Here is a 23,870-nt window from a genome sequence, read left to right as displayed (position 1 = left end):
CGGCGGCGCGCGAGGTGGAATTTAGGGTTAGGGGGAGAGGAGATCCGGGATTTGGACGGGGAAGGCCTATTTATACATAGAAGGAGCTAGGAGGCTCCAAATGAGGTGCGGTTTTCGGCCACGCGATCGTGATCGAACGCTCTAGATGATGGAGAGGGTTTTGGTGGGTTTTTGGCCAAATTGGAGGGGTGTTGGGCTGCAACACACACGAGGCCTTTTCGGTCCCTCGGTTAACCGTTGGAGTATCAAACGAAGTTCAAATGGTACGAAACTTGACAGGCGGTCTACCGGTAGTAAACCAAGGCCGCTTGGCAAGTCTTGGTCCAATCCGGAAATGTTTAATCCCCACACATGAAAGAAAGGTAGAAATGACCACCGGAGGAGAACGAAGCGCCGGAATGCAAAACGGACAATGGGGAAAATGCTTGAATGCATGAGATGAACACGTATGCAAATGCAATGCACATGATGACATGATATGAGATGCATGACAATGATAACAACACACGGAGACAAAGACCCGAACCCGAGAAAATAAAATAACTTAACGCCGGAAACGGCAAGAGTAGGATTACATATTGGGAAAGTTACATCCGGGGTGTTACAACACTCCACCACTACGAAAGGATCTCGTCCCGAGATCTAGGACTGAAAGAACGCCGGGTATTCAGAACGGAGGTGATCCTCGCGTTCCCAGGTAGCTTCACGGTCGGAATGGTGTGACCACTTGACTTTGAGGAATTTGATTGACTTGTTGCGAGTCTTACGTTCAGTCTCTTCAAGAATAGCAACTGGGTGCTCACGATAAGAGAGACCTTCTTGGAGATCAATGTCCTCGAAGTTGACGGTGCGGTCAGGAGTCTTGAAGCACTTTCGGAGCTGAGAGACATGGAACACATCATGAACATTTGCGAAGTTTGAAGGAAGCTCGAGTTGATAGGCAAGACCGCCTCTCTTGCCGACAATCTGAAAGGTCCCACGTATCTGGGGGCAAGCTTCCCTTTGATACCGAAGCGACGAGTATCTTTCATAGGAGAGACGCGGAGGTAAACATGATCTCCGATCTCGAAAGCCAAATCACGGTGCTTACTGTAATAGTAGCTCTTCTGGCAGGATTGGGCTGCTTTGAGGTTATCTCGAATGACTTTGCACATTTCCTCTGCCTCTGTGATTAAGTCATTTCCCAAAAGCTGACGTTCGCCGGTTTCGGACTAGTTGAGAGGGGTACGGCACTTCCTGCCATACAGAATTTCAAATGGGGCCTTGCCCGAACTTGCTTGAAAACTGTTGTTGTAGGAGAATTCAGCATAAGGAAGACAATCCTCCCACTTCATGCCGAAGGAGATCACACAAGCCCCGAGCATATCTTCAAGAATCTGGTTGACACGCTCGACTTGACCGCTAGTTTGAGGATGGAAAGTTGTGCTGAAGCGGATGTTGGTGCCCATGGCCTTCTGAAAAGAATCCCAAAACTTGGAGGTAAAGATGCTGCCACGGTCTGAAGAGATCACTTGTGGAATACCGTGCAGAGAGACAATTCGAGAGGTATAGAGTTCCGCCAATTGAGCTGCAGTGATAGACTCTTTGATAGGCAGAAAGTGAGCCACTTTGGTGAGTTTGTCGTTGACAACGAATATAGCATCATTGCCACGCTTGTACTTTGGAAACCCAGTCACGAAGTCCATTTCAATGTGGTCAAACTTCCATTCTGGAATGGCAAGAGGTTGGAGGAGACCAGCTGGCCTTTGGTGTTCTGCCTTCACTGTTCTGCAGACATCACATTCATTCACGAATTGAGCAATCTCGCGCTTCATTTGAGTCCACCAATAAGCCTGCTTGAGGTCCTGATACATCTTCGTACTCCCAGGGTGGATGGAGAGGAGAGAATTGTGAGCCTCGTTCATGATCACTTTACGAAGTTCACCTTTGGGCACGATGATACGATCCTCGAAGAAGAGAGTAGCCTTGTAGTCAAGGCGGTAGCACTTGTACTTGGGTTGACTCTTGACAATCCCAATCTTCACCTTTTTCACCATAGTATCAAGAAGCTAGGCTTGGCTAATCTGGTCTTCCAAGGTAGGAGAGACTTGAAGGTTGGCGAGGAAACCTTGAGGAACAACTTGCAGATTAAGTTTGCGGAAAGCTTCACAGAGCTCGGGTTGATAAGGCTTGAGAATAAGACTGTTGCAATAAGCCTTCCTGCTCAATGCGTCAGCAATCACATTGGCCTTGCCTGGAGTATACTCGATACTCGGATTATACTCTTGAATCATTTCGACCCATCGAGTTTGCCTGAGGTTGAGATTAGGCTGAGTGAAGATGTACTTGAGACTCTTGTGATTAGTGAAAATGTCCACTTTTCTTCCCAATAAGAGATGTCTCCAAGTCAAAAGAGCATGCACAACTGCCGCCAACTCGAGATCATGAGTGGGGTAGTTCTTCTCATTGGGATTCAACTGGTGAGAGGTATAAGCAACAACTTTCTTCTCGTGCATCAACACTACGCCAAGACCTTGGAGAGAGGCATCACAAAAGACCTCGTACGGCTTGATTCATTAGGCGGAGTCAGAACTGGAGCAGTGATCAATTTCTCTTTCAAAGTGTTGAAAGCGATGTCACACTCCGGAGACCAAACGTACTTGACATGCTTCTGGAGAAGATTTGAGAGAGGCTTCGCGATCTTAGAAAAGTTTTCAACGAATCTTCGACAGTAGCTTGCGAGACCGAGGAAGCTATGGAGTTGCTTCACGTTCTGAGGTGGTTCCCAATTCACAATTGCAGACACCTTCTCAGGATTCACCGCAATTCCCTTGGCAGAGATGATATGACCAAGATAAAGAACCTCATCGAGCCAAAATTCGCACTTGGAGAACTTGGCGTAGAACTGGTGTTCCCTCAACTTATCAAGTACCAAACGCAAGTGCTTGGCATGATCTTCCTTGTTCTTCGAGAAAACCAGAATGTCGTCGAGATAGACCAAAACGAAGTCATTGGTGTAGGCGTTGAAGATGAAGTTCATCATGCGAGAGAAAGTCGAAGGAGCGTTGACGAGTCCAAAAGACATGACAGTGTATTCATATGAACCATAGCTTGTCCTAAAAGCCGTCTTGGGAATATCTTGTTCACGGATTCGAATCTGATGATAACCCATACGGAGATCAAGCTTGGAGAATACTTGAGCACCTTTGAGTTGTTCGAACAGCTCATTGATGTTGGGAAGTGGGTATTTGTTCTTGATTGTCTTCTTGTTCAATGGACGGTAATCAACACAAAGTCGGTCCGTTCCATCCTTCTTCTTCACAAAAAGAACACCACAACCCCACGGAGAAGAACTAGGCCGGATGAGACCCATTCTCTCTTGAATATCGAGTTGGTTCTTCAGCTCCTTCAACTCTTCAGGTCCGAGCTTGTAAGGACGCTTGCACACAGGTTCCGTACCAGGCCCAAGATCAATGACGAATTCAACTGGCCGGTGCGGAGGCATTCCTGGAAGCTCTTCTGGAAAGACGTCTTGATATTCGCAAATGACTGGAATTTGCGAGATAGCATCCAGTTCACCCTTCTCGTTGAGAGAAAACAGACGGATGGTATTATCCTGAGCGGCAAAGACAATTACATCCTCAGACGAATGAGTTAATTGAATCTGCCTGGCTGCACAATCAAGATGTGCCTTGAGCTTAGAAAGCCAATCCATCCCGAGAATAAGATCAATATCCGAGTTACCAAGAACAATTGGGGAAGAAAGGAACTTGTAGTCGCCCAAGGTGATAGTAACCTCCGGGACGCAGGTGTTAGCTGTCATCTGCTTGCCCGGTGACACAATTTGCAAGGAACTTTGCAGATATTGATAATCGCACTCATACTTTGATGCAAAAGGTTTGGAAATGAAACAATGCGATGCACCAGTGTCAAAAAGAACTTTTATAGGAATATCATTAACAGGAAGGTTACCCATGATGACATCTGACGAATCCTCTGCCTGAGCTGCGTTCATCAAGTTGACCTTGGCGTGCTTGGGGTTATGCTTGACCACAACTATACTTGCCGATCTCACAGGAGGAGGAGGAGGGAGACGCCTCTGATTGAGACACTTGTTGGCATAGTGACCCTTCTCTTGTCACTTGTTACACGTGACCTCTAAAAGCGGACGGTGATACGGAGCACTCGATCTTGGAGCTTGAGACGAAGTCTTGTTCTCAAAGCCAGGGTTGGGTGGGTGGGAAGATCCACTGCCACCTTTGCTCTTCTGCTGATACGGCTGACGGAACGGAGGAGGAGGAAGCCAATATTTCTGCTTCTTGGCCACTTGAGTAGAGGAAGAAGGAGTAGTGTCTCTGACTCGCTTCTTGGAAGCATCACACCTCAGTTGAGCAGCCTCTTGCTTCAATGCCATGTTGTAGAACTCATCGTACCTCAAGGGCTCAAAGAGAACAAGAGCTAGCTGAATTTCTTCCCTGAGACCACCCCTGAACTGGTATATCATGCTCTTCTCGTCAGGGACGTCCCGCTTGGCAAAGTGGGCGAGCTTCTGGAATAACTTGTTGTAGTCATAGACAGACAAAGAGCCTTGCTTCAGGTTGCGGAATTCCTCACGCTTGCTTTCAACCACGCTCTGAGGGATATGGTGAGCTCTGAAATCTTGACGGAATTCATCCCAGGTAATAACACGTCCACCTCTAGAGTCCTTGTACTGCTGGAACCATTCTGCAGCTTGATCTTGGAGTTGGAAGGAAGCGAACTTGACGAAGTCCTCAGGTCTGACGTTGCTGCACTCGAAATGCTTGCACAGATCCACGAGCCAATCGTCAGCATCGGTTGCCTCAACACAATTGCTGAAAGTCTTTGGCCCGTTAGCAAGGAACTGGTTGAGTGTAGCAAAGTGATTCTGATTGTTGCCTTGGTTCCCTTGGTTGCCTTGATTGCGCTCTTGGAGAATTTGCATGATCAACTGTGTGTTTGTATTGGTTGCGGCCATCACAGCTTGCCATGCCTCCGGAGGAGGTGGAGGTGGTGGCGGATCTTGATTCTGATTCTGATTGGTGCTCTTAGCGGGAGCCATCCTGAAGAGGTTGACCACCGTTAGCACATTGACAGATAAAATGAAGCTGAATCCAACGGAATGAAAATTGCAACATATAGTCTTCACATCCGAACAAAATGAACGAATGCATTCCTCTTGAAATAGTCACATATCCATAAACTGAGAAGCCACTTAGAATTTAGGTAGAAAAATAAATCAACAAGGTACGGATCAAGAACAAATAATCGGTAAGAAATCCCAATCACAAACCAACTATCCGTGGAAGAAGAACTAGAGCTACTAGAATTCCCACCTATGAAACTCCCGAACCTTTCCGGTTATGCAACCAGGTGTTGGGGATACAGGGGAAGCATAATATCTCACCCAAATCTAGCAAATCCTACATCCAGCTGTATCCATCCTTCAACACATAACCGAGAAAAACTTCGGAAACCATCTACCTCAACCTTCGAAAAGCATCCGTTATACAAGTTATGGCGATACTCCCGAACTCCCGCCCCAGTACTGGGTAGCGTCGAGGTTATCTTACCAACGAACTGCATAAAAGAGATTTTCGATGTCGGCGTACTAGACTCAGGTATTCCAGAACTGCAACGATAAAATTATGACGACAACACCTCAGAGCTCAACTCCTCAGGACACTTCCACAAAACCCCTGACAGAAGGCACCAAGACAATGTTCTCGTCATAAAACCATCGGAACGATTCCAAGATACCCGCATGATCCTAAATTGTTTTAGTGAAATTTGAGAAGAGAAGAGTCAAAACTCTACGTCAGGATGCCTTACCAGAGCGATGAGGAGACTGGGAAGTAAAAAGAATTCCTAAACTCTCCGATATATAATTCCTAAATGACTCAAAAACTTTTTTTCTAGACACAACTCGGCTGCTAAAAATGATCAAGCAATGGGGCTCCTAAGGTCGGGGAAGGCTCTGATACCAACTTGTTACACCCTCGATGCGACTATAGCTCCCACGTGTTGAGGCACGACTTAGAGACATAATCACATTGAAGGCATATGTCGCAAGTTAGGCAATCTTCACAACATCCCATGTAATATATTGATAATAAAAGGGGAGGTAACATAGTTGGCTTACACTCGCCACGTCAATCAAGTACATAAATAACATTACATCATTCAAACACTCATGGCCTGACTACGGCGCCAAAATAAAAGATAACCCAACATGCGACACGGTCCCGATCACCCCCAACTGGGCACCACTACTGATCATCAGGGAAATACACGTAGTATCGTTGAGAGTCCTCATCAAACTCCCACTTGAGCTCGAGCACGTCACCTGGAGCGGAATCATAAGGCCCTACATCTGGTTTAATAGTAAACTGTGAGCCACAGGGACTCAGCAATCTCGCACCCTCACGATCAAGACTATTTAAGCTTATAGGTAAGGCAAGGTAAAATATGTGGAGCTGCAGCAAGCGACTAGCATATATGGTGGCTATCCTGTTCGCAAAAGAGAGCGAGAAGAGGAGGCAAAGCGCGATCGAATAACTAGAGAGCAACCTGCGCAAACATTACTCCAACACCGTGTCCACTTCCCGGACTCCGCCGAGAAGAGGCCATCACGGTAACACACTCAGCTGATTCATTTTAATTAAGTTAAGGTTAAAGTTGTCTACAACCGGACATTAACAAATTCCCATCTGCCCATAACCACGGGCACAGCTTTTGAAAGTTCAAATCCCTGCAGGGGAGTCCCAACTTAGCCCATGACAAGCTCTCACGGTCAACGAAGGAATAGACCTCCTCCCGAGATGTTCCGATCAGACTCGGTATCTCGGTTCTTCAAGACACTTCGACAGGTTAAAACAAATCCAGCAACACCGCCCGAATGTGCCGACAAATCCCGATAGGAGCTGCACATATCTCGTTCTCAGGGCACACTCAAATGAGCGCTCCATACAACTAAAACCAAACCTCGAGTTTCCCCGAGGGGGCGCTGCACAGGACTCTAGTTTGGACCAACACTCAAAGGAGCACTGGCCCGGGGGGGTTTAAATAAGATGACCCTCGGGCTTCGGAAACCCAAGGGAAAAAGAGGCTAGGTGGCAAATGGTAAAACCAAGGTTGGGCATTGCTGGAAAATCTTTAATCATGGCAAACTATCAAGGGGTTCCCATTATAACCCAACCGCGTAAGGAACGCAAAATCCGGGAACATAACACCGATATGACGGAAACTTGGGAGGCAAGAGTGGAACAAAACACTAGGCGAGAGGCCGAGCCTTACACCCTTTACCAAGTATATAGATGCATTAAGATAACATGGTAATATAATGATATCCCAACAAGTAAATAAGGTTCCAACAGGGAACGGTCTCCAATCTTCACCTGCAACTAGCAACGCTATAAGAGGGGCTGAGAAAAGCGGTAACATAGCCAATCAACGGTTTGCTAGGACATGGTGGGTTAGAGGTTTGACATGGTAATTAGGGAGGCTTGAAAGCAAGTGGTAGGCATCTTAGCATTGGCATAGTAAAAGAGCGAGCATCTAGCAAAGAAAAGATAGTAGTGATTTCGAGGGTATGATCATCTTGCCTGCAAAGTTGTCAGAGTTGACTGGATCCTCGAAAGCAAACTCAACGGGCTCCTCGTTAGCGAACTCGTCTCCCGGATCTACCCAAACAAGACAAACAAGCAAACGGAACACAATCAACCACGTGCAAAGCTCAAACAATATGATGCAATGATGGTATGCTATGCGGGATGCGATGCGGGATGCATATGCAAGATTGGACAAGGGATGCATGAACCTGGCCTCAACTTGGAAATCCAAATGTGCCACTGGAAATATGAGATGAAATCGCTTGAGAACGATATAAAGAACACCGGAATCGGAGTTACGGTTTGGAAATGGCAAGCAATTCAAATATGACCACGTTCTGCGATTTACAGCAAGTAGCCATCTAAATGCAACAAGATGAACATGCTATAGCACCCAAAAATGACAACAAAATACATGGCAGGGATGCATTCATGATGCTTAACAAAAGTCTAGCACTGAGCTACGGCCAAATCATCCATTAACCGGTTCAAACAAGCATGGCAAAAATGCATATGGTAAACAGATCTCAGACTTTGTGAAATTAACACTTGTCTAGAATTTCAGATCAGATAGCACTCTTCGGAGCAACAAAACTACATGCTACAGGACCTGAACATGGAAAAATAGAGCATGACATGGAGCTACTCAAAGAGGTTAACAAAAGTCCCTTAGTGACCTTGAGCCAAAATGGATCAGAAAATACAATTGCAAGCAAGTGAACATGGCAAAAACATAATCAGTTCTCATACTTGGTGAAACCTGGAGCATGCTGAAAACAGATATCAAGTAGGCATGTTTACGAGCTCGATGCACTCACTACCGAGAAAGTCATGACAATCTAAGCATACACCCATCAAGAATACACAAAATTCAAGCTATACATGGCAAGAACAATAACATAGCTTGCACGGATCAACTACAACATCATCGGCAAAATCGCTAACAAGTAGACAATCTGCCCAGATTCACGAAGTAGCAAAAGTAGAGCTCGATTGACTCAAGCTAGGGTTCTCCACAATTGCAAACAAAGACATGGATGGATAGAGCACTACAATATTAACAAAACATCCTTACTGATCATCCTCAAAAGAGCCATGGATCACTAGGAAACAACATGAACATATGGCCATATGAGATAAACAGGTCAAGGTCTTAGTGGAAATGCTAAGTACCTGAAATCAGCTTTACCAAGTGCCTCACTTTGCAAGCTTGTGCTAGTCACCACACACATCTCAAAAACACATGGGTTTCACCTCTGGAAAGATGGCAAAACCCTAAACAAAACATATGTAGAGCTCATGGGCATATCATGCACACATTAATCATGGCAAAAATGACAAATATTTAAATGGAGTAGCAGATCTGACAATTATCTCAAATAGCCCTCTTCTAATAGCATTTTGGGCATCAAGATGAGCTCAAACGAAAATGATGCAATGGGAAGAAATGATGTGCTCTCTGAGACGAACATTTTGATATGCTATATGCGCGAAACGGAGCTACGGATGCAAAGTTACGATGCGATGAACAGGAGCAAATTATTAGGGTTTCGGGGCAAAAGTCAGCCGAGGTGGATCTCAGATCCAGATTCAGGCTGTGCGGAAAACGAGGTTCACCGGACTTGTCCTATTCGCCGGAGAAGAACCGAGGCCGGCGGGAGGGAGGGAGGCCGGCCCGGAGCGAGGACGGCGGAGTGGAGGCCGGTGGCGGCGCGGGGCGACGCTCGGCGTCGGGGTGCGGCGGTGGCCGCGGCGGCCTGGTACGGCGCCGACGAGGGTAGGTGGCGGTGACGGCGAACTTGCCGTGGCGGTGCGGCGAAGGGCGCCGCGGCGTCGGGCGCCAGAATCGGGGAAGGAGGCGGCGGGGTAGACGGGCGCGGGCGGCGGTGGCTTTGGGCCGGGAGGACCCGCGGCGGGCCTCGCGGGCCTCGGGCGAAGGGAGGCGCCGGCTGCCAGGTGGCGGCTCGTCAGTGGCTGCGGGCGGCGGCGGCGGTTGTCCGGACCAGGACGGACATTGTCCGGTGGCGCGCGAGGTGGAATTTAGGGTTAGGGGGAGAGGAGATCCGGGATTTGGACGGGGAAGGCCTATTTATACATAGAAGGACCTAGGAGGCTCCAAATGAGGTGCATTTTCGGCCACGCGATCGTGATCGAACGCTCTAGATGATGGAGAGGGTTTTTGGCCAAATTGGAGGGGTGTTGGGCTGCAACACATACGAGGCCTTTTCGGTCCCTCGGTTAACCGTTCGAGTATCAAACAAGGTCCAAATGGTACGAAACTTGACAGGCGGTCTACCGATAGTAAACCAAGGCCGCTTGGCAAGTCTCGGTCCAATCCGGAAATGTTTAATCCCCACACACGAAAGAAAGGTAGAAATGACCATCGGAGGAGAACGAAGCGCCAGAATGCAAAACGGACAACGGGGAAAATGCTCGAATGCATGAGATGAACACGTATGCAAATGCAATGCACATGATGACATGATATGAGATGCATGACAACGATAACAACACACGGAGACAAAGACCCGAACCCGAGAATATAAAATAACTTAACACCGGAAATGGCAAGAGTTGGATTACATATTGGGAAAGTTACATCCGGGGTGTTACAGCTCTCATGCAAGAGCCTAGCTATATGCGGATTCCTAGGCTGATATACAATAAATATGAAGAAAGAGAGAGAGAAGATGAGAAAAAGTAGTACTCTTATAGCCAGCCTTAGGCTGCTGCCAATGCATGGATGCTTAGATGAGGTGCTAAGCACATTAAATAGCTTAGCAACTATACTCTCCAATACATAGGTGCTTAGCTTATGGTAGCTAAGCTTGCTTCATTTAATGATTTAGCAACTAAAGCTCTTCATGTATTGGTGGGCTTCCTTCATTTAAATGTTTTGTCTAGGTTCACGCGCTTAGCATCGTTTCTTCCTAGGGTCACCACACCCATCTCTCTCCTCTTAGGGCATCTCCAACAATTATAAGATAGGTGTTGGTAAAGTTGCCACCTAGGATATAGTGATGATGTGGCATATAATAACCAACAACCTTTGCACAAGCTCCAAGGTGAAAATAGAGAGCAATCACATTTATTTTCTCATCATCTATTGGATAGCTTAGATACAACCTATTGGAGTAGTTGTATGATAGCTTGTTGGGTGATGACATGGACAATTTACCAACAAGACTAACATACAATCTATTGGAGATGCCCTGAAATATCTTGCCACATCAGATTTTTTGCTTACGTAGAAGGCTTAGCACCTATACAAGGTGGAGCATTGGGAGGGGCCTTATAGCTAACCTTATTGTATGAGCGGCTATAAGTGATGGCTCTATATGACATGGCAACATCATATAGCCAGCAGCTGGCTATACTATTAACCATGCTCTTAGGTTGTGCACCGTGACCAAGAAAAAGGGGAAAGCGAGAGAACTTAATGACTTTTCACTAATTAATAGGATTACATGCGATGAACTAACCACTACATGTCATGTTTAGTAGTCTCAAGTCATTAAAAGCATGCACAGCCCACATATCTCATTGGTTGATATGTCACGAAATAAGAAATGAGGAGGGAGTTAATGTACCACGCGTAAGTGTTTTGGGATTATTTGGTTTTCGTAAGGTGACTTAGACAACATTTTTGGTTACATGCATTAACATTTTATTAGTTAAATCAAAGGTCAAAACTTGGTGCAAAATGCAAAGGGGACCAATAAACTAGTAAACATCAAAGTTCTCTCGTTTGGCCCCAACTAGAGGCCTGGTGAGATGACTATACTGCACCGACACGAAGGGGGACACAGCTTCATTGACTTACTACACCTGCGTTTGGGTGAATGACACGTGGGCCCAAGAGGTGGCTGGCCCACCTATCATACAACCAAAGGCAGGTGCAGTAGAGGGCCGACGAGTAGATGGCCAACACACACGTGAATGCAATGTAGTCTGCACTTCTCATATAAAGGCTCCCCGCCAGTCCAATCTACGAAATCCTACGCACCTACGCACCCTAACCAAGGGCAAGAGTGATCACTCCAATGGCAAGATCAGTTGACTAGAACCTAGACCCATGGAGGTGATGAGCGCGAGCATCAGCCGGCTGTGCCAGATGGTCCATGACACCGGCCTATGGCCCGACACTGAGGAACGTCTCCAGGTCGTGCTTGAGGCCGCTAGGGCGAGAGGCCGCTTGGACGACAGCTTTATCTCCTTGTTTGACGAGGTCCACGCTGGCTTCCTCGACAAGTTCACCATCATCAAGAAGCTCGCGGACGACCTTGACAAACACATCCAGCCCACGTGCCCAAGCTCTGTGATGCCCGCCACCCTCAACGGCCTCTATGGTGACAACCTCTTCGACGCACTGGTGGCCCTGCGACTGCCCGCCGTCGCGCCAAAGAAAGTCCACCTCGAGGTCGCGCTCGCCGCGCAGTGCCTAGCACAGCAAGACACCGTCGACATAATCACCCACGTCTACGCGCAAATCGTCCACAAGGACTACTACGTGCCAGAGGAGGACGATAGGTTGCTGGTCTTCTTGACCCACAGGGCAACCTTGGACGGCTTTGTTTAGGAGCACATTGAGCTTGCCGCCAACGTCGTTGCTCCTCACACGTCAGTTGGTGATCCGGTGCACTAGGGCATGGGGATGTCGTTGATGGATCTGTATGTATCTTTATCTTTTCGTCAAATCCATGTAGTAGTATATGTTACTACTAGTAATTTTCTTACCTTTCGCATCAAATTCATAATTTTCATACGTACTCCATGCATGAACCACGCCAGAACCAAACTTCTCATTACTCTAGGGAAAATCGTTATTTCTATCTATTGGTCGCGCCATGGAGTAGAACCAAATTTTACAAGTTCAAAAAGGAAAAGCCTACCGTGTTCGCATCGCACCCCCACATGGTTGGTCTGGCACGCCGCTCAAGGGGGAATGCGTGCTGTGTTGCATTTTCACTTACACATGGGACCGCAGTTGAGCAAACTGACTATCAGCAAACCCCCACCCCACTCACCGCGTGATGACTGAGAAAACAAGAGGGAGAAGAGATGGATGTAGCACGGACTCCAAGAAAATTGGTGTCGGATGGGACTCATGTGGGTGGTGTGTGTCGTACTGCTAGGCGTGAATGCTACTTATGGCCCATGCCACACCACTATATCGAGCCTATATCGAGGTGCTAGTTGTGCAGAACAAATTTCCAAGAGTCCGTGCTCATCCCTCCTCTATATCTCTTCTCAGCCAGCCAGAAGACGCACGGAGCCCATCGTCTATTTGCTCACATGCGGTCCCACATGTCAGTGAAAATGCAAGAGGATCCACTGAGCCTGCACATCTTTCACCTCGATGTGCTAGTGATGAAAAACAAATCCAATAAGGATACCCAGTGGACGCTTTTGGATTTACTCAAGAGTAGTAAGATTCTATTTACAGTTTAACCCAAGATGCACATCATGTGGCTTCAACTACCACTCCATTTTCTTGCATGACACGACCTGGATGCTGGATGTCCCACGTGTCGGCGAAAGGAGGAAGAACTCGACCAAATATTCTCCACATTTAGACCGGAGGAGTAGGAAACACGGCAAGCCCTGTGCCTACATCATACTATGTACAAGCCCACCTCACGTAGTCACGCAATCACCATATTTCTCGCCCTCCGTGCGACACCTAGCTCTAGTTGATCTAACTAGAACTAACTATTGGTCGGCTCTATGTGATGTGACAACTTCATACTACTATGGATGCTGGCTATACTACTACGGCACTAACACTCCAAGAAGTGAGTCAAAAACCATTTATAAATTGAGTTTATGACATGCATTTGCAAATGTACCATTCATTACATACAACAAGTCATCAACACACAACGACAACGAGGATACATGCTGGATTATAGATTAGTTCCAACAAAACATTCTAGGAAATACTAAAGTTTTCATCACACAACAAATAACAAGCAATGAAATGAATTTCAGCTCAACCAATCCTCGACGTTGGAAACGCTTTCTTTGAACCAGAAGAGTTTCTCTTAGAAGGGCTAGCTATTGTCAATCTTGAGACCAACGCAGGACTGATCATCTAGTATGAAGCGGCCTATTTCATGACCCATATTGTGATAGCCATGGTAGGGAAGCATATCAATGTCCGAGGTATAGATATAGTTGCTTCTCATAAATGGTAGTAATGTTGTGTCAATAGCAGCTGGATCACCTTTCACCATGATTGGATAGCTTTGTCCAAGGAAGAGTGAGTTTCCTCCAAGAGTATCAATACTAAACCAGGGAGAAGGTGTTGGTGCTAGCACAGTAGTATCCATCCCGAATACCCTCCAACAGATGTTGGAATAGGTCCGGAGAGTGTGACCATGGGAGACAACACCTGCTTCCTTAGTCACATCAGCGGTGCCCTATATACAGACAAGAAGAGGTGATCCGTTAGAATAAGTTGACAGGCGCCACTGAGTATATGGGTCCTCATGCTCATGATCATCATCATCGTCATCTCTCCCTTGGTTATAAAATTTTTCAAGTATAGGTGGTGGAATGTTCACAGGACCTTGGAAACATAAGAAGGTTAATTAGTAAAAGGGAAACTAGCTAACCTGCATGCATGTGGATGAAACGATTATAATTATGATGGAAGACAAACGTACCGAAAGCATAAAAATTCCATGCAAAAACAGTGCCCTGAGTGGTGGCAGCAAACACAAGACCCTCATATTGAATTGCATCACAGTACTCGTCCGTGTATAGAAACTGATTTTTGAGCAATATCCATCTAGTCGAACTATGAAGGAAGGGAACAAGCTTGTCAAAGATAGCAACAAATCCATATTCCATTAAATCCCAAGAGCTGTCCGGAACTCGGCAAATGGCTATCTTCTGTAGACGACGGTCACCATGATCGTAGTTGAACGTACGTAGAATACCGGTGTGCTCAACCTCTGGGCAGTCTGAGATTTTTGGAACTGGAACCCGGCGATGAGTGTATACATTCACAAGTTCCCACTCGGAGTTGTACCCTATATAAACAACCCAACTCCATTTGCGCCTGCCCAAGCCTTACCCTAAAGCGATGGCATCTTAACATCACACGTATAATTATCAAGCGGCATCAACTTGCACAAGGCGAGGCCTCCGTCGTCTGCGCGCGAGTGAGCAGGGTCACGGTGAAGAATATAGGGGAGATCAAACCGCTCCTGGACCCTTGGGTTTGTTGTAATGATGTTAGTAGTTGAGTCGAGAATGGTCTTGAACGAACCTGCCATGCTAGCCGAGGTGATAACATTGCGCCGATCAATGAGTTCCTCCACCGTGTCATCATTCATATCGGGGCAAGAATAATGGGGTTGTTTCCAGCCTATTCCCTCCATGGAGAAGACGATCAAACGATGGCAGAAGGAAGGTTGAAGGGAAATGGAGGAGGGAGGAAGAGCGTGCGACAATAGTTCCAAATCGAGAGGGAAAGGCGAAGAGTCGGTGGACGGTTACCACAGTACATGAAGAGGCCTCCAGCCTACATAGATGTCCGTTTGGAAATTGTACAAAAGGACTCGCCGTTGTCTCACTGACATGTTGGAATGGGGCCACATGTCTGTTGGGAATGCAGTAGTTTCAAAAAAATTCACACGCACACGCAAGATACATCTAGGTGATGCATAGCAACGAGAGGGGAAGAGTGTTGTCCACGTACCCTCGTAGAACGTAAGTGGAAGCATTATGACAACGTGGTTGATGTAGTCGTATGTCTTCATGATCCGACCGATCCTAGCACCAAAGGTACGGCACCTCTGTGATCTGCACACGTTCAGCTCGGTGACGTCCCTCGTACTCTTGATCCAGTTGAGGCCGAGGGAGAGTTTCGTCAGCACGATGGCCTGATGACGGTGATGATGAAGTTATCGATGCAGGGCTTCGCCTAAGCACTACAACGATATAACCGAGGTGGAAATCTATGGAGGGAGGCACCGCACACGGCTAAAGATCAACTTGTGTGTCTATGGGGTGCCCCCTCCCCCATATATAAAGGAGTGGAGGAGAGGGAGGGGGCGCTCACCAAGGGGGGATTCCTACTCCTACTAGGAGTAGGTTTCCCCCCTTTCCTAGTCCAACTAGGAGGGGAAAGGAAGGGGAAATAGGGGAGAAGGAAGGAGGGGGGCACCGCCCCCTCCTAGTCCAATTCAGACCAGCCCATGGGGGGGCACGTGGCCACCCCTTGAGGCCCTTCTCTCCTTTCCCGTATGGCCCATTAAGGCCCACTACTTCCCCCGGCGAATTGCCGTAACTCTCTGGTACTTCGGAAAATACCCGAATCACTCGGAACCTTTCCGATGTACGGATATAGCCTTCCAATATATCGATGTTTACGTCTCAACCATTTCGAGACTCATCGTCATGTTCGTGATCTCATCTGGGACTCCGAACAACCTTTGGTACATGAAATCACATAACTAATAATACAAATCGTCATTGAATGTTAAGCGCGCGGACCCTACGGGTTCGAGAACTATGTAGACATGACCGAGACACATCGCTGGTCAATAACTAATAGCGGAACCTGGATGCTCATATTGGCTCCTACATATTCTACGAAGATCTTTATCAGTCAAACCGCATAACAACATACATCATTCCCTTTGTCATTGGTATGTTACTTTCCCGAGATTCGATCATAGGCACGATCATACCTAGTTCAATATCGTTACCGACAAGTCTCTTTACTCATTTCGTAATGCAACATCCCGCAACTAACTCATTCGTCACATTGCTTTCAAGGCTTATAGTGATGTGCATTACCGGGAGAGCCCAGAGATACCTCTCCGTCAATCGGAGTGACAAATCCTAATCTTGATCTATGCCAACTCAACAAACACCATCGAGGACACCTGTAGAGTATCTTTATAATCACCCAGTTACGTTGTGACATATGATAGCACACAAGGTGTTCCTCCAGTATTCGGGAGTTGCATAATCTCATAGTCAGAGGAACATGTATAGGTCATGATGAAAGCAATAGCAATAAAACTAAATGATCATTTATGCTAAGCTAATGGATGGGTCTTGTCCATCACATCATTCTCCAATGAGGTGATCCCGTTCATCAAATGACAACACATGTCTATGGTCAGGAAACTTAACCATCTTTGATTAACGAGCTAGTCAAGTAGAGGCATACTAGGGACACTCTGTTTTGTCTATGTATTCACACATGTACTAACTTTCCGGTTAATACAATTCTAGCATGAATAATACATTTATCATTATATAAGGAAATATAAATAACAACTTTATTATTGCCTCTAGGGCATATTTTCTTCAGTCTCCCACTTGCACTAGAGTCAATAATCTAGTTCACATCACCATGTGATTTAACACCAATAATTCACATCTTTATGTGATTAGTTCACATCTCCATGTGACTAATACCCAAAGGATTTACTAGAGTCAATAATCTAGTTCACATTGCTATGTGATTAACACCCAAAGAGTGATCATGTTTTGCTTATGAGAGAAGTTTAGTCAATGGGTCTGCACATTCAGAGCCATATGTGTTTTGCAAATTTTCTATGTCTACAATGCTCTGCACGGAGCTACTCTAGCTAATCGCTCCCACTTTCAATATGTATCTAGATCGAGACTTAGAGTCATCCAGATCGATGTCAAAGCTTGCATCAACGTAACTCTTTATCACCTCCATAACCGAGAAACATTTCCTTATTCCACTAAGGATAATTTTGACCGCTGTCAAGTGATCCACTCTTGGATCAATATCGTACCCCCTTGTCAAACTCTTGGTGAGGTACACAATAGGTCTGGTACGCAGCATAGAATACTTTATAGAACCTATGGCTGAGGCATAGGGAATGACTTTTCATTCTCTTTCTATTTTCTGTCGTTGTCGGATTCTGAGTCTTTACCAAACTTCACACCTTACAACACAGGCAAGAACACCTTCTTTGACTGTTCCATTTTGAACTACTTCAAAATCTTGTCAAGGTATGTACACATTGAAAAATATATCAAGCATCTTGATCTATCTCTATAGATCTTGATGCTCAATATGTAAGTAGCTTCACCGAGGTCTTTCTTTGAAATCTCCTTTCAAACACTTCTTTATGCTTTCCAAAAAATTCTACATCATTTCCGATCAACAATATGTCATTCACATATACTTATCACAAAGGCTGTAGTTCTCTCACTCACTTTCTTGTAAATACAGGCTTCATCGCAAGTCTGTATAAAACCATATGCTTTGATCACCTTATCAAAGCATATATTACAACTCCGAGATGCTTGCACCAGTCCATAGATGGATCACTGGGCTTGCACACTTTGTTAGCACTTTTAGGATTGACAAAACCTTCTTGTTGCATCGTATACAACTCTTCTTTAAGAAATCCATTAAGGAATGCAGTTTTGACATCCATTTGCCATATTTCATAAAATGTGGCAATTACTAACATTATTCGAACAGACTTAAGCATCTCTACGAGTGAGAAAATCTCATCGTAGTCAACATCTTGAACTTGTCAAAAAAAATTTGCGACAATTCGAGCTTTGTATATAGTAATACTACTATCAATGTCTGTCTTCCTCTTGAAGATCCATTTATTCTCAATGGCTTGCCGATCATTGGGCAAGTCAACCAAAGTCCACATTTTGTTCTCATACATGGATCCCATCTCAAATTTTATGGCCTCAAGCCATTTTGAAGAATGTGAGCTCATCATCGCTTCGTCATAGTTCATAGGTTCTTCATGGTCAAGTAACATGACTTCCAGAACAGTATTACCGTACCGCTCTAGTGCGGATCATACTCTGGTTGACCTATGAGGTTCGGTAGTAACTTGATCTAAAGTTTCATGATCATCATCATTAACTTCCTCACTAATTGGTGTAGGCATCACTGGAACTGATTTCTGTGATGAACTACTTTCCAATTCGGGAGAAGGTACAATTACCTCATCAAGTTCTACTTTCCTCCCACTCACTTCTTTCGAGAGAAACTCCTTCTCTAGAAATGATCCACTCTTAGCAACAAAGATCTTGCCTTCGGATCTGTGATAGAAGGTGTACCCAACATATTCTTTTGGGTATCCTGTGAAGACGCACTTCTCCGATTTTGTTTTGAGCTTATTAGGCTGAAACTTTTTCACATAATCATCGCAACCCCAAACTTTAAGAAAAGAACATCTTAGGTTTCTTGCTAAACCATAGTTCATACGATGTCATCTCAACAGATTTTTAGATGATGCCCTATTTAACATGAATGCAACTGCCTCTAATGCATAACCCCAAGATGATAGTGGTAAATCAGTAAGAGACATCATAGTTCGCACCATAACTAATAAAGTATGGTTATGACGTTTAGACACACCATTACACTGTGGTGTTCCAGGTGGCGTGAGTTGCGGAACTATTCCACATTGTTTCACATGAAGACCAAACTCGTAACTCAAATATTTGTTTCCGCGATCAGATCGTAGAAACTTTATTTTCTTGTTACGATGATTTTCCACTTCACTCTGAAATTCTTTGAACTTTTCAAATGTTTCAGACTTATGTTTCATCAAGTAGATATACCCATATCTATTCAAATCATCTGTGAAGGTCAGCAAATAATGATACCCGCCGCAAGACTCAACACTCATTGGACCGCACACATCAGTATGTATTATTTCCAACAAGTCTGTTGCTCACTCCATTGTTCCGAAGAACGGAGTCTTAGTCATCTTGCCCATGAGGCATGGTTCGCAAGCATCAAGTGATTCCAAAAGTCCATCAGCATGGAGTTTCTTCATGCTCTTTACACCAATATGACCTAAACGGCAGTGCCACAAGTATGTTGTACTATCATTATCAACTTTGCATATTTTGGCATCATTATTATGAAAATGTGTATCACTACGACTGATATTCAATAAACCATTTATATTAAATGTATGACCATAGAAGGTTTTATTCATGTGAACAGAACAACAATTATTCTTTGACTTAAATGAATAACCGTATTTCGATAAACATGATTCAATCATATTCATGCTCAACGCAAACACCAAATAACATTTATTTTAGGTTCAACACTAATCCCGAAGGTAAAAGGAGTGTGCGATGGTGATCTTATCAACCTTGGAATCATTTCCAACACACATCGTCACCTTGCCCTTAGCTAGTCCCTATTCATTTTGCAACTCCTGTTTTGAGTTACTAATCTTAGCAACTGAACCGGTATCAAATACCCTGGGGTTACTATGAACACTAGTAAAGTACACATCAATAACATGTATATCAAATATACTTTTGTTCACTTTGCCATCATTCTTATCCGCCAAATATTTGGGGTAGTTCCGCTTCCAGTGACCATTCCCTTTGCAGTAAAAGCACCCAGTTACAAGCTTAGGTCTAGCTTTGCGCTTCTTTATGGGAGTGGCAACTTGCTTGCCATTCTTCTTGAAGTTCCCTTTCTTTCCCTTTCCCTTTTACTTGAAACTAGTGGTCTTATCAACCATTAACACTTGATGCTTTTTCTTAATTTCTACCTTCGCTAATTTCACCATCGCGAAGAGCTTGGGAACCATTTCCCGTTATCCCTTGCATATTATAGTTCATCACGAAGTTATAGTAACTTGGTGATAGTGACTAGAGAACTCTATCAATCACTATCTTATCTATAATATTAACTCCCACTTGATTCAAGTGATTGTAGTACTCAGACATTCTGAGCACATGCTCACTAGCTGAGCTATTCTCCTCCATCTTGTAGGCAAAGTACTTGTCAGAGGTCTCATACCTCTCGACTCGGGCATGAGTCTGAAATACCAATTTCAGCTCTTGGAACATCTTATATGCTCCGTGGCATTCAAAAGGTCTTTGAAGTCCCGGTTCTAAGCCGTAAAGCATGGCGCACTAAACTATCAACTAGTCATCATACCGAGCTTGCCAAACATTCATAATATCTTCATTTGCTCCTGCAATGGGTCCGTCAGCTAGCGGTGTGTCAAGGACATAATTCTTCTGTGCAGAAATGAGGATAATCCTTAGATCACGGAGCTTGTCTGCATCATTGCTACTAACATCTTTCAACATAGTTTTCTCTAGGAACATATCATAAATAAAACAGGGAACCTATATGCGAGCAATTGATGTACAACATGGATATGCAAATACTATCACGACTAAGTTCATGATAAATTTAAGTTCAATTAATCATATTACTTAAGAACTCCCACTTAGATAGACATCCCTCTAATCATCTAAGTGATCACGTGATCCATATCAACTAAACCATGTCCGATCATCACGTGAGATGGAGTAGTTTTCAATGATGAACATCACTATGTTGATCATATCTACTATATGATTCACGTTCGACCTTTCGGTCTCAGTGTTCCAAGGCCATATCTGCATATGCTAGGCTCATCAAGTTTAACCCGAGTATTCTGCATGTGCAAAACTGGCTTGCACCCATTGTATGTGAACGTAGAGCTTATCACACCCGATCATCACGTGGTGTCTCAGCACAAAGAACTGTCGCAACGGTGCATACTCAGGGAGAACACTTATACCTTGAAATTTTAGTAAGGGATCATCTCATAATGCTACCGTCGTACTAAGAAAAATAAGATGCATAAAAGATAAACATCACATGCAATCTTGTGCCTTTGATCTCCATCTCCAAACTACCGTCATGATCTCCGTTGTAACCGACATGACACCATGATCTCCATAATCTTGATCTCTATCAACGTGTCATCACATGTGTAAGTGCATCTAGTTCCCCTTAGTGATTTTGGTGTATTGAATACTTATAGGGTAAGGGACTAATGCATGTGTGAGTGTACATAGGTCTATAAGTCTATGAGGAGTTTGATATTTACAGGAAAAGTCGACCCTTAAAAATGAATATCTTCGACTGAAGATTTTGGTATTTCCGAAGACTTTCATGAAGACTTTGAAAGTGAAGAAATTGGTGTGTCCGTGAAGACTTGATTTTCATGCGAGGAATATGAAGCTTGAAGACTTTCGTTTTCATAGTTTTGTTTGTCTCTTTCTTGAGTCATAGGAAACACCGTACTGTTAAAGGGGGTCGAGGAAATACTAAGGAAAAATTTCCATTTGATGATCAACTCAAAATCCTACACCTACCAATCTCTTTGAGTGAAGCCATTGGAAAATCTCATACAGTTCAGTAAATTTCTTTAGTGACAGAGACGAAATTCTTCTGGTCTCTGAGGAATTTGTCCTGACTGAGGAGTTAGGAATTCGCCAGTGCGGATTTCCTGCACGGTGAGGAACATGATAGCCCTGAGGATTTTGCTACTCAAAATTCAGACCGTTGCTATGCTATGCGCCAGCTGTCACAAAATATCTATCCACCTAACTGTCATATCATTGAAGGGCATTTATGTCTTATCATGTCGGGCTGCTCCCTAGGCTATAAATAGCCGCCCCCTACAACCACTAGCTGGTTGGCTGCTCCGAGAGAAACTGACACTTGTCATTTGAGAGCAACCCATCCTCCGAGGACTTTGAGCGAAAATCATCAAGTGAGGAAAAACCAAAAACCCAATAACCAAACACCTACAAACCCCAAGTGATTGAGCATCACTGAAGAGATTGATCCTGAGTGGATCCGACGCTTGTTACCGTTGAAGACTGTGCTTCTTCTAGACGGTTAGGCGTCATGGTCTAGAGCATCCAAGAGGAATTGTGGATCATCGAGTGACCAAGTTTGTGAAGGTTTGGAAGTCGCCTGAAGACTTACCACGAGTGATTGGACGAGGTCTGTGTGACCTTAGTTCAAGGAGAATAAGGTGAGGACTGGGTGTCTTGGACTAAGTGTCCTTGACTAGGTGTCCAGGACTGTGTGTCCTCGAGTTTAAATACTCAGCCGCTCCAACCAGACGTACAACTGAGACAGCAGTTGGAACTGGTCTACCAAATCATTGTCTTCACCGAGCTTACTGGTTCTATTTCCTCAACTCTTTTATTTCCTCATAACTGTGTTGTATGTTTGTTCATATCTGTGTTTGAAGACTTTGACTGAAGACTTTCTCAATTTCCTCAGTTCAATTTCTTCAGTCTGTTTGTCTTCGTCCTGTGTTATCATGTGATTACGCTTCCTGTACTCTGTGCCTGTCTTCATTTCATCATGATGACTATGCTTGTATTCTGTTATGTTTACTTTTGAGTACTTATTCCACTGCTATTAGTTCTTCGCTAAGGAATTTCCTCACCGGCAAATTCCTCAGTGAAGAATTTCATAAAAATCGCCTATTCACTCCCCCTCTAGTCGATATAACGCACTTTCAATTGGTATTAGAGCAAGGTACTCCCTTGTTCTGTGTGATTTTGGTTTAACCGCCTGGAGTTTTAGTTATGTCGACCACAGGTATGATCAAGGTCTCTGCTGGGTGTCCTACCTTCGATGAGACGGACTACCCCTACTGGAAGAATAAGATGCGAATGCATCTTCAAGCAATTGATAACAATCTCTGGTATGTTGTGGAAAATGGTGTTCCCTCAATCACACCTTCTCTGAATGCTGCCGATGTGAAGAGATTCAAGCAACTCGACTCTCAAGCGAAGAATATCATATGTGGCCATCTGAGCAAAGGACAGTATGGCAGAGTGAGTGCTTTGGAAACATCGAAGCTTATCTGGGACAGGTTGTCCAAAGTGAATGAAGGAGTCTCAACTCAGCGTGACTCTCGAGTTGATGTTCTTCGCAATCTCTTCAACCGCTTCAAAAGACTCAACAATGAAAATGTTCAACAAACCTTCGATCGCCTCACTGACATCTCAAATGAGCTTCAAGCACTTGATGCCACTGACATCACCGACCATGAGGTGGTGAAGAAATTGCCAAGATCGCTTGATTCCTCATTTGACACTCTGGCATTGATGATACAAGAACGTGCTGATTACAAGTCACTTGATCCCGCTGATATTCTCGAGAGGCTAAATACTCATGAGTTCCAACTTGCTAAAAAGAGAGATCTCTATGGTTCAAGCTATGGCAGAACACGTGCACTGAAGGCCAAGGCAGTATCTGAGTGCAAAGATGAAGACTCTGGTAGCAGCCTTGGTGATCCTGAAGAACTGAGCCATGATCTGGCTCTGCTCGTGAAGAAGTTCCAAAAGTTCTCAAGACGTGGTCTCCTTGGAAGATCCTCAAGGAGCAATGCTTCCTCATCCAGTGACTACAAGAAGAGGCTCTGTCACAAATGCAAGAAACCTAGACATTTC

The sequence above is a fragment of the Triticum dicoccoides genome, chromosome 5A (genome assembly GCF_002162155.2).
Source record: "Triticum dicoccoides isolate Atlit2015 ecotype Zavitan chromosome 5A, WEW_v2.0, whole genome shotgun sequence".
NCBI classification, from domain to species: Eukaryota; Viridiplantae; Streptophyta; class Magnoliopsida; order Poales; family Poaceae; genus Triticum; species Triticum dicoccoides.
This window is presented reverse-complemented; position numbering follows the sequence as displayed.